The sequence below is a fragment of the Halichoerus grypus genome, chromosome 1 (genome assembly GCF_964656455.1).
Source record: "Halichoerus grypus chromosome 1, mHalGry1.hap1.1, whole genome shotgun sequence".
Classification (NCBI taxonomy): Eukaryota; Metazoa; Chordata; class Mammalia; order Carnivora; family Phocidae; genus Halichoerus; species Halichoerus grypus.
Window position 1 is genome coordinate 147400516 of NC_135712.1, and position 14827 is coordinate 147415342.

A 14827-nucleotide genomic window follows, 5' to 3' on the forward strand; every position below is an offset into this window, starting at 1 on the left:
GAGACAGGAATCCATCAAAATCCTAGAGGAGAACATAGGCAGTAACCTCTTTGAGGTTGGCCACAGCAACTTCTTTCAAGATACATCTCCAAAGGCTAGTGAAACAAAAGCAAAAATGAACTTTTGGGACTTCATCAAGATAAAAAGCTTCTGAGGTACAGGTCTGTGATTCAACAGTCTTACACAATTCACAGCGCTCACCATAGCACATACCCTGTACCTCTGAAACAAATAATACATTATATGTTAAAAAAAAGAAGAAGATAGTAGGAAGGGAAAAATGAAGGGGGGGGGATTGGAGGGGGAGATGAACCATGAGAGACTATGGACTCTGAGAAACAAACCGAGGGTTTAGAAGGGAGGGGGGTGGGGGGATGGGTTAGCCTGGTGATGGGTATTAAAGAGGACACGTACTGAATGGAGCACTGGGTGTTATATGCAAACAATGAATCATGGAACACTACATCAAAAACTAATGATGTAATGTATGGTCACTAACATAACATAATAAAAAAATTTAAAAATTCAAAAAATTTAAAAAATTTAAAAAAAACTAATGATGTATGGCAATTAATGTAACATAATAAAATTTAAAAAATGCAAAAAAAAAGATAAGTTTCTGCACAGCAAAGGAAACAGTCAACAAAACAAAGAGGCAACCCACAGAATGGGAGAAGATATTTGCAAATGACACTACAGATAAAGGGCTGGTATCCAAGATCTATAAAGAACTTCTCAAACTCAATCCCCAAAAAACAAATAATCAAGTCAGAAAATGGGCAGAAGACATGAACAGACACTTCTCCAAAGAAGACATACAAATGGCTAACAGACACATGAAAAAATGTTCATCATCATTAGTCATCAGGGAAATTCAAATCAAAACCACATTGAGATACCACCTTACACCAGTTAGAATGGCAAAAATTGACAAGGCAAGAAACAACAAATGTTGGAGAGGTTGTGGAGAAAGGGGAACCCTCTTACACTGTTGGTGGGAATGCAAGTTGGTACAGCCACTTTGGAAAACAGTGTGGAGGTGCCCCAAAAAATTAAAAATAGAGCTACCCTATGACCCAGCAATTGCACTACTGGGTATTTACCCCAAAGACACAAATGTAGTGAAAAAAAGGGCTATATGCACCCCAATGTTCATAGTGGCAATGTCCACAATAGCCAAACTGTGGAAAGAGCCAAGATGCCCTTCAACAGATGAATGGATGAAGAAGATGTGGTCCATTTCTACAATGGAATATTACTCAGCCATCAGAAAGGATGAATACCCAACTTTTACATCAATATGGATGGAACTGAAGGAGATCATGCTAAGTGAAATAAGTCAAGCAGAGAAAGTCAATTATCATATGGTTTCACTTATTTGTGGAACATAAGGAATAGCATGGAGGACATGAGGAGAAGGAAGGGAAAAATGAAGGGGGGGAAATCGGAGGGAGAGATGAACCATGAGAGACTATGGACTCTGAGAAACAAACTGAGGGCTTTAGAGGGGAAGGGGGTGGGGAGATGGTTTAGCCCAGTGATGGGTATTAAGGAGGGCACGTACTGCATGGAGCACTGGGTGTTAATCGAAAACAATGAATCGTGGATCACTGCATCGAAAACTAATGATGTATTGGATGGTGACTGACATAACATAAAAAAAAAAAAAAAGAGATGGTTCAAGCAGTTTTTCCACCTGGGCCTCCAGTGGAAAATCCACACAGTACAGACTCAACTCTTGGCCCTCTTGCCTGGCTGAATACACATGGGCCCCATGGATATTCCCTGGGACATTGGACAGCCTGCATGTGCAGGCTTCCCCTCCCTGCAAGATCCTCTGAGATTTTAACTTCTGTATCTCCCCTCCTCCATTCTCTGCCTCCCTCAGTCTTCAGCAGATCCTTTGTCTACTCTTGCGCTTTACCATTTTCACTGTCTTTGGCAAATTTGATAAGTCAATGTTAGTATAATCTCTGCGTGTTTCTGTGCAAGGCAGAAGCCTAGCAAAGTAGATCTTGTGATATGTGCCCATGAGGTTGCAAGAGGTGTGCATATTCAGGTCTGCCTACTAGGGCTCCCTGTTGTGAGGAGGGCAGGAGGGGTGTGTCAGAGCGTCACTTTGTTGTTCTCACCTCCCCCCCCTTAGAGCATCGTCTCCTCAGCCCTCTCTCACAAAAGTCCTTCCACCTCAGGCTTCCCCCTTCTGAGGCTAGGATTGTTTTGTTCTTATTCACACTCCTGCTTGTCAGACTTGTTTTCTACCAACCTGGTCTGTTTGTGCACCTAAGAACTCTCCTCACCAGTTCAGTCCACCTGGGAGAGGGAAAGGTGAGGACAGGCGCCTCAGAACGCTTTGTGGGCCTCCCTCCCCCTCAGTTTCCTCAGCCTGGATAGGAGGGATGACACCTACTAGGCTACTGCTTTATGGAGTTTTCCTGGCCTTGCTTCTGAGCACAACTTCTGCCTGCTCCCACTCTTCCATCTGGCTGCTGGAACCACCCCATGCTTGAGGATCAGGGCCCCTTGCCTCTCTACTCTGTCAGGGAGAAAATTTTCCTCTACCCCTCTTAGTTCTTTGGCTGGTCTAATAATTAAATTAACACAGATTGACAGGAGAAAAAATATTTAATTAAGTATATACGGGGGCCCCTAAGAATATGAGACTCAAAGAGGACACCAAAGCAGGGAGCTTTTAGAGAAAGAAACAATAAATTTATGAAGAACTGAGAAGATGAAGAAACTTAGTTTTGGGTACTAATTAGTGAGAAAACCAAGCACAGTGTTTGCATAGCCTTTCTGGCCCTGAATTCACTGACTCTGGTGATAAGAATGTTTTTCTACTTCTTGGTGCAGGGAGGGTGCGTTTCACACGGGAAATGTATTTCCTGCCTTCAGGGGGACAAAGATTGTCCTTCTTGCAAGGGGTATTTCTGAAGTAACTTTAATTCAAAATAATCCATACACCAAAGTGGCATATTCTGATGGCCTGCCCTGAACCCCATTGATGAGGAGAACAAAGGTAAGAAAAATGTAGCTTAAATTAAATCTCCTTACGGCCTGTAGCCCACTGATAAATACTTGAGACATGCAGAGCGTGACATTCCTCAAGGAACTCATGGCAGCCTTAATGCTGATATTTTGCTAGAGAGTAAAAGCAATCTTATCTTGACAATAGCCAGACCTGCAAGGTCCTGTAGACCCTGCTTTCAGCATACAGAAATTCCTTAGAAACTTGTTATTTTTACCTCCCCTTCCTCCACAAACTTAAAAGTATATAATCAGTCACTCCTCACAATCACATATGCAGCTTTTTCTGCCCATGGGTCTGTCCCCGTGCTATATAAAAACACCTTTTTACACCAAAAATGTCTCAGGAATTCTTTTTTGACCATTTGCTCTCAGACCCAAACTTCAAATCACATCATTTTGGTACCCAGCGTGGGGCCTGAGTCTTCTCATCTGGACTCTGAGCCTTGGTGAGTACTTTCTCTTCTCTTCCTTTACTCTCATATCGGGGGCTTTTCAAGGAGTACCGTCTTATTGAAAAACTTTCATGTCTATTGCTCAGGGTGCAATGCTCTAGCCCGTGGCTACTCTATGGGGAGGAGAAAGCCTGCCTTTTGCCTGGAAGTTAGTACCCTGGCCAGCATGGTAATTAGACCCAGAAACTTGATGCCCTCTCTCTATTCCTATTCTCATACAAAGTTGTCTTTCTTGGGCAGGGGACAGCCCCCTAAGTCACTAGGATGGCTGCCAACCTTAAGACTTCCATATGAGGTTTCCTCCTCATTGGTCTAATGTGATCCCCTTCATGTCTCTGGTCTAGCCAATTCTGGCCATGAGACCTCTGCACGGAGAGGGCCAAAACCAGTACCCAACTGAATTAAAATCCAACTAGGGACCATTTCCTAGGGAAGTTGGTTATAAGGACTATATGTGTGGGAATGTCAGTTAGATCATGGTGGATTTCTGTCTTTACTATTTTCCATCAATCTCCCCTACCAACTACTTAAATTACAAAATTGGGTAATTCCCCCTTGTAAAACTTTTTTAGCATTTTCGTTGGGTTAAAAACAGTGGGTTCTTCATGGCACGGCAACTCAGTCCATTCACCAGCACCCATTTGTAGCCTAGGATGCAATGTGGAAGTGGGGGAATGCCAGCATCCCTCCTACAAGGCAAGGTGGTGTTCATAGCAGCTCCTTAGAGGGACACCGCTAGTCACTTTGGCACCAGGAACCTCTGACATTTCCTGTGTGGAATGCCACCTGGGAGTTGCGGGGTGGGGGGTGCGGAATTTTCTTGGTAATGGAACTTCTTAAAAGTCCCAAGGACTTTTAACCCACTGGAAATAATTCAGATTGCAAGATTTAAGAAATCTTCTGGTCTTCTGTAACACTGCATGGCCTCAGTACTCCTTAGGAGATGAGGGAAAATGGCCTGTTAATGGGACATTAAGCTTCAATACGATGTATCCATTAGATCTCTTCTGCAGGAAACAGTGCAAATGGATTGAGGTACCCTACGTTCAGACCTTCATGGCCCTAAAACAGGACCTAAGGGCCTTTTGCCGAATGTGTTTGGCCACTAACCAGGCTAGAAAACCCCATCCTAATATATTGGATGATGATTGAACAGGCTTCTTTCAAATAAACCCAGGTTGCTGGAGGAATCCCTGACAAAGGGGACACTGACTCTCTTTCACTGTTCCTCCTAGTAGACCCAGATTACTCTAACTGTACCTGTGGTCTTCTTCTTCATTCATTTCCCAGGTTAATGGCTGTGATGACTGGAGCCAACTGTGGTTAGTCTACCTTGGGATGGGGACTTTAAGGAATATTCCCAAGCAGCTGCTGAAACTCCTTTTGTTTCGGGGAAGCTCCCTGTCTTCTCCAGCCCCACATGGACTGCCTATTTCCACTTGTTGGTAGAAAGAAAACCTGTCTTTTCATCTGTCCTAGCTGATGAGCTTTAAGACCAAGGAATCCTCATTCTCTGCCCTCTGGGCTTTTATCCACCTCGGGACTTGCTGGCAGCACCTCCCCTCTCCTGCCTTCCCCTCCCCCTCCTCCTGTTTCTTCACTTCCTTGGGTGCAGCTTGCATAACTGGCTCCTACCATCCTGGGTGCCTCTGGCACCATTGACCCCTGCTCCTCCTCCCCTCACTGTCAAGGAGCAAAGAGCACCCCTTTGGACTTACACCACCCACTTCAGATTTCCCCACCAGTGCCCCAGGTAAAAATTGACAATGGGGAACAAATTGATTGACATTTAAGTGAACCCAGGTGAAACATATTCGATCTTTAAACTAATTTAAGTTTGTTGGTTTAATTAAGATAGACATGTCTTTAGAGTTGTCAGCATTAAATATAAAACTTTTATTCTACCAAGGTTTGTTGAAGGTCAAATAAGCTCATGATCTTTATTGCATTTGTCAACAAAAAGACTTAAAATGGTGGTTCATTTTGTCAGTCTCAAAGTTTTCATGGGTAATTGTTAAGATAGCTTTCAAAGTCTTTGGTAACCTGAAACCTTAAAGTTTTGCTTGGATGATAAATTGGATTGAATTCATTGGACACCTAGGTTTTTTCCAAATAAAACAAAATACTAAAGCATTGATTACTGAACATAGGTTTGTGCTTTTGACTTCTTATTGCAGAGAAGCCAAGGATGCTTGGGTCTATTGATAAACATGTTTTGTGCTTTCTTAAAATGCTGCACCATGGAGAAACAGGTCTTTAAAATTATGAAATATATTCATAAACTAAAGAATTCTGGTGTAACAGATAGTTCACATTGGAAACATTGGTTATTTTACCAAAGCTTTTTACTAGAATGCCATATTTGAGAGACATGCATGGACTCAGATATGACTATACAGCTTTAAGGAACTAAGACTGACTTTATGAAGCATGAAGGCAATAGAGCCCCTTAGGAATGCTGGCCTGTTACCTTGCTTACAGAATTCCCTGCAGCCTTACCTGGTGAGCAAAGAATGTCACTTCCTGGCAGGTGCAGGAAACTCAGGATATATTTGAGACCTCAAGCAGAGGAATTCACCCAAATCTACAGATATTGCAGGCATGTCTGATAGCAAGCACTTGGCTTGGCTTCTGGCCTAGAGAGGCTACTAAAAGTTCAATTGAGATTCCCTATTGAAGTTCCAACAAAGCAGATTCTGAAAGATTTATATGATCAATCACTATTCTTGGTGAGCTTATGTAAATCCTTAGGCCAAGTTTGTTAAAATTGGGCTTTTCTTTTTCCCAAATGAATTAGTCTTGATTTGGCTGCCTATCTTTGATAAAAATGAGGGTGATTATAGAGAGAAAGTATCTCAATAACTTATCTTTATAGATAGTATATTTTAATACTATTTCTCATAAACTAGACTAGATTCTGAATTTTTCTGGTTTCCTCAAATATCTAGCTAATGAATACTCAGACTGATGAAGAATAGTTGGAAGACAGGCAGGCAGGGACAAGCCCCCCGCCCCCCTCCCCGCCCTAAGAGGAAACCACCCTTAAAAGGATTTTACACTGCCTGGGAAGGAGCCCTCCACCCTTTCCCATATGATAGGTGACAAAAACCTGACTGGATGACAGGTGCAGGGAGAGTTAATCATATTAAAACAGCCCACACCAGAGAACCCATAAAACTCCTAGACTTAGAAACTCTGGTGGCAACCCACTTGGGTCCCCTCCCTCCTCTGGAGCTTTCTACTATCACTTTGCTATCGCTCAATGAACCTTGCTTTGCTGCCCACCACTCTGTCTGGTCTACCTCTTCATTCCTCGAAGCTGTGTGACCAAGAACCGCGGGCACCAACAGAGAAAAATTCTGTAACAAGACCACATGCTCCCTAAACCTGATCTGACAGTTACTAGCAACCTACCCCATATAAACCCAGGAGACAAGGTTCATTTAAAGGATTAGAAGTCTAATACAACAGGGGATTTTAACTCCAAAATGCAAGGGCCCCTACTGGGTCATATTATGTACTCCCACGGTCATAAAATTAGAAGGACATTCCTCATGGGCTCATATATCAAGAATTAAACCTGTACATTCCTCACAGAAATCCTGTGTTACCAGCTAACACACGTTCTTTTTCCTCTGAACCTGTGGAAGACCTCAAACTTTTCTTCAAATGACAACGAAGGACTGGAGGAGAATTTTGGCCAACTATCGAAAGTCTTTTTTATTAGGCTTCTTTTTCTCATAATAATATTAACCTTATTTTATTGTCTTTTCTGGTGTCTCCCTACCTGGTGCCAAGACTCCTTCAAGCCAACAGATGGTCCTTTCTACTCAAGGAGGTTCAAATATGTTGTCTACATTGGATTCGGCTGCCTGGCTTTGGTAACTCCTATATGTAAGTTCCCCAGCTGACCAATGTTGACCCATAAGTAGGGACATCTCTACACCCCTATTTAGCAGGAAGAAGTTACAGAAGATAAGACCTTCCACACTCAGCAACCTTAAAGATTTAAAGGTCAAAATTGCTCAGGGGGAAAAATGATGAGAACAAAGTCAAGAAAACTGTAGCTTAAATTAAATCTCCTTACAACCTGTAGCCCACTGATAAATACTTGAGACATGCAGAGCGTGACGTTCCTCGAGGAACTCATGGCTGCCTTCATGTTGATGTTTTGCAGCAACCTTATCTTGACAGTAGCCAGACCTCCAAGGTCTTGTAGACCTTGCTTTCAGCGTACAGATATTCCTTAGAAACTTACCTTATCTCTACCTCCGCCCCTCCACAAACTTAAATGTATATAATCAGTCACTCTTCACAATCACAGATGCAGTTCTTTCTGCCCATGGGTCCTGTCCCTGTGCAATAACAAAAACACCTTTTTGTACCAAAAACGTCTTGAGAATTCTTTCTTGACTGTTTGCTCTCAGACCCAAACTTCAAATCACATTACCATCAACTTGTTGCCTGTGTAGGGGAGAAAATTTAATCCTCCTTCCACTCTAGGTTCTTTGAGCTGATCTAAAAATTAAATTGATATGAGACAGATTAACAGGAGAGAAACAAAAGTTTAATAACATGTATACTTCCTGTATACACGGAAGAGACCCAGGAACACTGAGTAACTCTCTGAAATGGCAGAAACCATCACCTTAAACACCATCCTCAGCTAAGGACAAAAGAAGATGTTGAGGGTGGGGGTTCAGTTTGGGGAACTTACCAAGAAAAGCACAGTGAACATGGGTAAGGTCGTTATGTACATTTAAGTCCTTGCTTCTCCACTGAGAAGAGTTCTAGAGATTTAGAGTCATCCCCCTCTTCATGGTACAGTGAGGGACATGCACTTACAAGTTGAGATTTCCCTTATAAATGTCAATGTCTCTCACAAAAGAGTAACTTTTATCTGGTTTTTAGAGGTTCTCCAGTGTTTGCAGTTTCCTCATGCCAAAGAGACATATTTTTGGGTTGGCAAATTCTGCTCCCTTTTGCCTGCACCCACCAGCCATCAGGACCCTATGGTCTTCTCCCCTTGGTTCTGCTGTGGGGTCACCAAGATAAGCACAAACCCTCTGAGATTTCAGGGCTTGGATACTGCCCACCCTGGGAAGCATGTTATCTCCTAAAGAACAGAGTAGAGCCAAGCTTGAAGGGATGAGCAGGTTCCTCTGAGATGGAAACTGAAAGCAGGGGCCACCCCCTGGTGAGGTGGAAAGCACTGGTGTGGGAACCTGCCAGGCCTGGCTTCTAGTCCTGTTCCTGCTCTCACCCCACGGTGACTTTGGGTAGGTGGCTTTCCCTCCCAAGCTGGTGTTCCACCCCATAACTTAATTGTGACAGTGGCGGGGGCTGCCATGGGAAGTGATGACAACGTGACACAGTGCCTACCACAGAGTGGGTCCCTGGCAAAGAACCACTTCTCCCCTAATTGTGCCAAGAGTCAATGACAAATCCTTGCCAAGAGTTGACCATGTTGGTACTGCTTACAGCAGTGGACAGAGTCCCTGCACCCATGATGCTCCTGTTTAGTGAGCAGACAGACATTAAACACATTCCATACACAAGAGGGTAGTGATGAAGTGTGCTTAGCTCTGTGAAGAGGAAATGATGGACTGAGACAGTCAACAGTGTGGGAAACCTAATACAGCTTAGAGGGACAGGGAGTTCTCTATACAGAACCAACTTGCCATCTAGAGGGGCAGCCAAGTAGAGCATCCTGTTCTCTGCTCCCCTGTCTCCTGGCTAGAGGAACACTTCAGTGTGCCCATCTGGCAGAGAGACAAGACTTTAAGGTCACCTCTCCCCCAACCCCACCAGCCACCCCTAAATACTTCAGCAGACAAGCAGGCCTACATTGTGGGACATCTCCAGGGCTTCCAATATGTCATGAGTGTGTTAAAAAGAAAACCACAGGCCCGGGGCACCTGGGTGGCTCAGTCAGTTGAGTGTCCGATTCTTGATTTCAGCTCAGGTCATGATCTCAGGGTCGTGGGATAGAGCCCTGCGTCAGGCTCCGTGCTCAGCAGGGAGCCTGCTTGAAGATTCTCTCTCCCTTGCCCTCTGCCCCTCCCCCCCCACAAGCACATGTGTGCATGCTCTATTTCTCTTAAATAAATAAATCTTAAAAAAAAAATCATTAAAAAAAAAAGAAAGAAAGAAAAGAAAACCATAAGCCCCAAGATGGGGACTTAGGCTAGGCAAGTCACCAAACTAGGGCTTAATACCTAACTTAATGGCAGTTTCAAGCTCCCTGAGAAATAAAGTCTAAACCGGTCAGTCAGGAATTTTCTGGTCAGCATGAGTGAGGTAATCTGTCACCTGGGCTCCCCATTCCCCAAAGAAAGATGACATAATCTGCATGATAAGACCCTCTGCCCTTATCCCTAAACTAAGGTGACTTTGCCTGGAACAATCTTTCTTTTCTTTTCCTAATAACTTCTTGCCCCACCCTCCTTCCTATAAAAATCTTCCACTTTGTACAACTCCTCAGAGCATCTCTCAGTTTGCTGGACAGCCTGCTGCCCCATTCAAGAATCGCTTCAGAAAGCCAATTAGATCTTCAAATCTACTTGGTTGAATTTTGCTTTTACTAAGGGTCAACCTAAATCTGTCAGGAGGCAATAATTAAGCAAAAGCATTGATTTGGGATCAAGGAATTGCAATTCAGCATACAGAGGTACAGGCAGCAACCAAATTGTGTCCCAGTAGGGAGCAAATGTCCCAGGTTTGCAGAGCAAAAGGGAATGCTTATATATGTTGTTTACAAAGAACTGTGACTGGTGCTGGTGAGAGAAAGCTGATCTTCACCAAACATAATTCGTTGCTAAGGTTATCACCAAGCAAAAGTCCATCATTGTAACAAGCTTCAGGTGTTCATGCAGAGTCCTTGGAGTATTTGTGCTTTGGCTTAATTCAAAAGTTCAGGGTTCCACATGATCAGGACGTGAATAGAGGACGCACATATGGCTCATCTCTTTAATGGCTTTCTGGCTCCATTTTAAAACCCTTGGCCTCATTTTACTTCACCTTTCACATAAGCAAATTCACCAAGACCAAAACTCTAGATCAGTGATATCCAGTAGTAACATAACGCAAGCCACATAGGTAATTTAAAATTTTCTGGTAGTGACTTTAAAAGTAAAGAGAAAAAGCTAAAATTAATTTTAATAAATACTTTTTAAACCAAATACCTCCAAAATAGTATTACAACAGGTAACTAACACAAAATTATTGCATATATATCATATATAATATATTCTACATATTATATTACATTGTATTATTATACAAATATAATGCTACATTATATTATATATAATGTAATATATATTACACATATATATTATACATTATATTACATTATATATATTATATATTACATATATTCTTTTTCATACTAAGTCTTCAAAAAATCTGGTAAATATTTTACATTTGTATCACATAGCAATTGAGACTAGCCAAATTTCAAGTACTTGATCACTAACACGTGGCCAGTGCTAGACCTTGTAATATTGAAACCACCGCTTCCAGGAGACACGGGCCCATCAGCACAGGCTTTGGTCACCTGCCAGAGCTGCTCTAGAACCATACTGGGGGGGAGGGGCGGGGGGCAGCCAGCACTTACAGCAACTTGTGTGGAATGACAAGGCATTCCCTCCTCCAGGGACATACAATCAGGCCCGGAGAGGAGCCTCGAACTCCGTCCCCTCTTGCAGTGCCCCCCTCCCCAGGAGTCTGCTCTCATTCATCTTTCCAACTTGTTCTTTCTCCCCAAAGAACTGACTGTAACTGATCTTTTTTTTCTCTCTCTCTCTAAGCTTTCACCTGTATTGTTACCTGCAGATACTGCAACCAGATGTCAGGGCCAGTGTGAGGTGGTAGAAAGAACATGATCCAGTGTGTCAGAGAAGACAGGTCCCAGTTCCTGCCCATCTTTTACCAGACATCGATAAATGGTGATTAGTAAACCCTGCTTTATAGGGTTCTGTGAGGACCCCGAGAAATGACAAATGTGGAAATGTCTTGTGAAACCGGGAAGCCCTTTGTAAAGCCAGAAACAACTCCTGGGTTCCACAGCCTCGTCCAGGCTCTGCCTCTAAAAAGCCATTACAAACTCACAGTTGGGAAGGGGAGTCTGTGTTAGACCACGAGCTCCCTCCCCGGACGAAGTCTAAAGCCCAAGCTTCAGCACCCTTTTCCTGAATAAACTCTGGCTTCAGTTCCGTCTTCTCATTTTTGTGATGTGCTACGAACACCCAGCTCACAGGTCAACAGGCTGAGGATCAAATGAGCCCCTGGCTATGGCGCGCCTGGCACACGGCCACCGAGGGGACCTTGCTGCCTTCAACGGGCTCAGCCCTGGCCTTGGCCCGCAGTTCATGTGATAACCACTAGGGGGAGCGCCAAGACTTCCATTTCGAACATGCTTCCACCCACCAGCAACCCCAGCTGCTCTCCCAGAGCCAGGAGGAAAGCCCTTTAGGAAGGAGCTGTGGTTGCCCACCTTGAACGTGCCTGGAAGGCATCTGTGTTGTGTTCTGTAAGCTCAAGAGAAACAGCCAGACACTGCATGTAGGGAAATTCCTGACCTCGGGGGACTCCCTGCCCACCCACCAACCTACATGCCAAGTGGCCCCAGGTAGGTTACTCCTCTAACCTCCTCACTTGAAAGGGGACCGGAGCCTGTGGGCATGCTTCGTAAACCGTGTCTGAGCTGCCCATGCACGTCGTGGCTGGCCTGTGCATCGTTCCCATTCTGTGGGCTGTACCATGTGGGAATCCCTCATATAAGAAAAGAGAAGGAAAACTCGCCTGTCAGTGGCCTGACCAAGAAGTTCCCCCCAAACATCACAGATGCTCAGACAAGACCACCCCACAACTGCAAAATTACCAAAACACCCATCATCCCTGACCAGCATCAGTAATCCCTGCCTCTTTACCAGTTAAGTCTCTCAGCCAACTCCAATCCCCCCACCCCCAACCTCCCAGGCAGAATTTCATAAGATACCCGTCACTGAATGCCTCTGTGTCCTCACAGCCTCTGACCCAGAACTGACCCTGTCTCCTGCATCCCTCCTGAGCCTCATCCCTCAGGAGCCCAGATCCTCTATGTCCTTCCCAACTGCCCCTTACGGAGATGCTCGCTCATTCCTCTGGCTCCTCACTGTTGCTCACAGTCTTCAGTCTGCAAACACTGAGAAAGAATTCCATTCGGACTGACATCAAACTGGGGGTATTTGTTTGCTACGGCTGCGAGAACAAAATACCATAGACTGGGTGGCTCAATCAACGGAATTTATTTCTTACATTTCTGGAGGCTGGAAATCCCAGATCAAGGTGTTGGCGGGATTCGTTTCTCTGGTGTCAATGGTAACCTTCGTGCTGTGCCCTTGCATGGCCTGTCTTCGACATGCACATCCCTGGTGTCTCTTCCCCTTCTTGTATGGACACTGGTCCTGTTGGATCCGGGCCCCACTCTTATGAACTCACTGAACCTTAATTACCTCCTTAAAGATCATATCTCCAAATACAGTCACATTAGAGGTTAGGGCTGTAACATGAATTATGGGGGGACGCAAACATTCAGTCCATAACACTTGGATTTTAATTTTTCTCTAAGCACAGTACAAAGGTCATTTGGGGGAGGACCTGGAGAAGACTGTCTGAGAGTTCGAAGTAGAAGAGTCACTGTCACTCAGAAATCCTAAGCCCTGGAGACCCCAGGAGAAGGGGCACATTGAACGGCTTCCCCGGTGTGAGGCCTTTAACCCTCTGACCCTCTGTACAGCTCGGTCCGTCTGCTGGTGTGTCCTCACGAGGGGCACACATTCACCAAGCCCTCTTAGGAAGAGATTATTCCTTCCTCCACGTGTCCCCAGCATTCAGATTTCTAGTACTCATGACCCCATTTGGGACCTTCTTGCTTTGAATAATCCTTGATTTGCTGAAGGCCCACCATGTTCCAGGCACCGTGTGAGGTACTTGACCTGTGTTGTTGCTAATCCTCATGCTGTGCCCTTGCATGGCCTGTCTTCGACATGCACATCCCTGGTGTCTCTGCATTATGTTGCTAATCCTCATGCCACCCTGCCACGTGGGTTTTATTATCTTGACTTTCACAGGAAGGCAAGTAGGCTCAGAGAAATAACTTGTTCAAGGCCACACAGCTTGAAAGTGGCAGGGTCCGCCTTTTAACCAGCACAACGTGACTCCAGATAATTGTAGGTCTGCAGGTTCTATATAAAATCGTCATCCAAAACCTCGCAGTGTCACCCACACATACCACTCCTTCCTGGGAAATGCAGCTGTGGCAGATGCTTTGGGACACAAAGCCATGAGCTTTGAATGAAACCAGTAAACTGGGAAGAGTCCTGCAGACAAAAGTTGTCCCTGAGGCTGGGCCGTGTCTGCTGATGGGCAGCCCAGCCAGATGCTCCTGACCCTGGGAGTGCTATGGAGAGGTGGAGCCAGGATGGGGAGGGAAACAAAAGAGCTGGTTGGGCAGAGGCAAGACAGAGCATTCCTGCATTCTGATCCCTACCTGTTACGTAACATTCCCTGAGCTGTCTCTTTTTGCAGCCTCGGACAGTGGAAGGCTGCCCCGTTCATCTTTGTGGTGCACACAACCAGCCCTGAGAATGAGCTATGGCATCAATAAATACCTGACAAGTGAATGAGCGAGCTGAGTCAGGCAGATGATGCATGGCCTGTGAACAAAAGTGTAATGCAGACAACAGGGCTTACTAAAGACTGCTGAACAGTTAACGTGCAAATGATAACTTGTTTGGGAATAAAGGGGCACTTTTGCTTTAGTTTGCAATGAGCCTTTAAGACTTCTGCCTCCACCTACTGAGATTGAGAAATAATTCAATGCAAGGGAGACTCCTGGAGAACGACACACATATTCTTTTCTTTTCTTTCCTTTTTTTAAAAAAGATTTTATTTATTCATTTAAGAGAGAGAGTGAGCACGAGTGGGGTGCGGGGCAGAGGGAGAAGCAGAGTCCCCACTGAGCAGAAAGCCCGAACGCGGGCCTTGATCCCGGGACTCCAGAATCATGACCCAAGCTGAAGGCAGACGACCAAACAACTGAGCCACCCAGGCGCCCCCATATTTTCTTTTTTAAAAAAATTTCCAGGGACGCCTGGGTGGCTCAGCCTGTTAAGCATCTGCCTTTGGCTCAGGTCACGATCCCAGGGTCCTGGGGTCGAGCCTGCTTCTCCCTCTCCCTCTGCTGCTCCCCCTGCTGTGCTCTCTCCCGCATGCTGTCTCTCACTCTCTCAAATAAATAAACTCTTTAAAAAATAAAATAATAAAATTTAAAATTTTCCAGTATTTTTTCCGGCTTTATA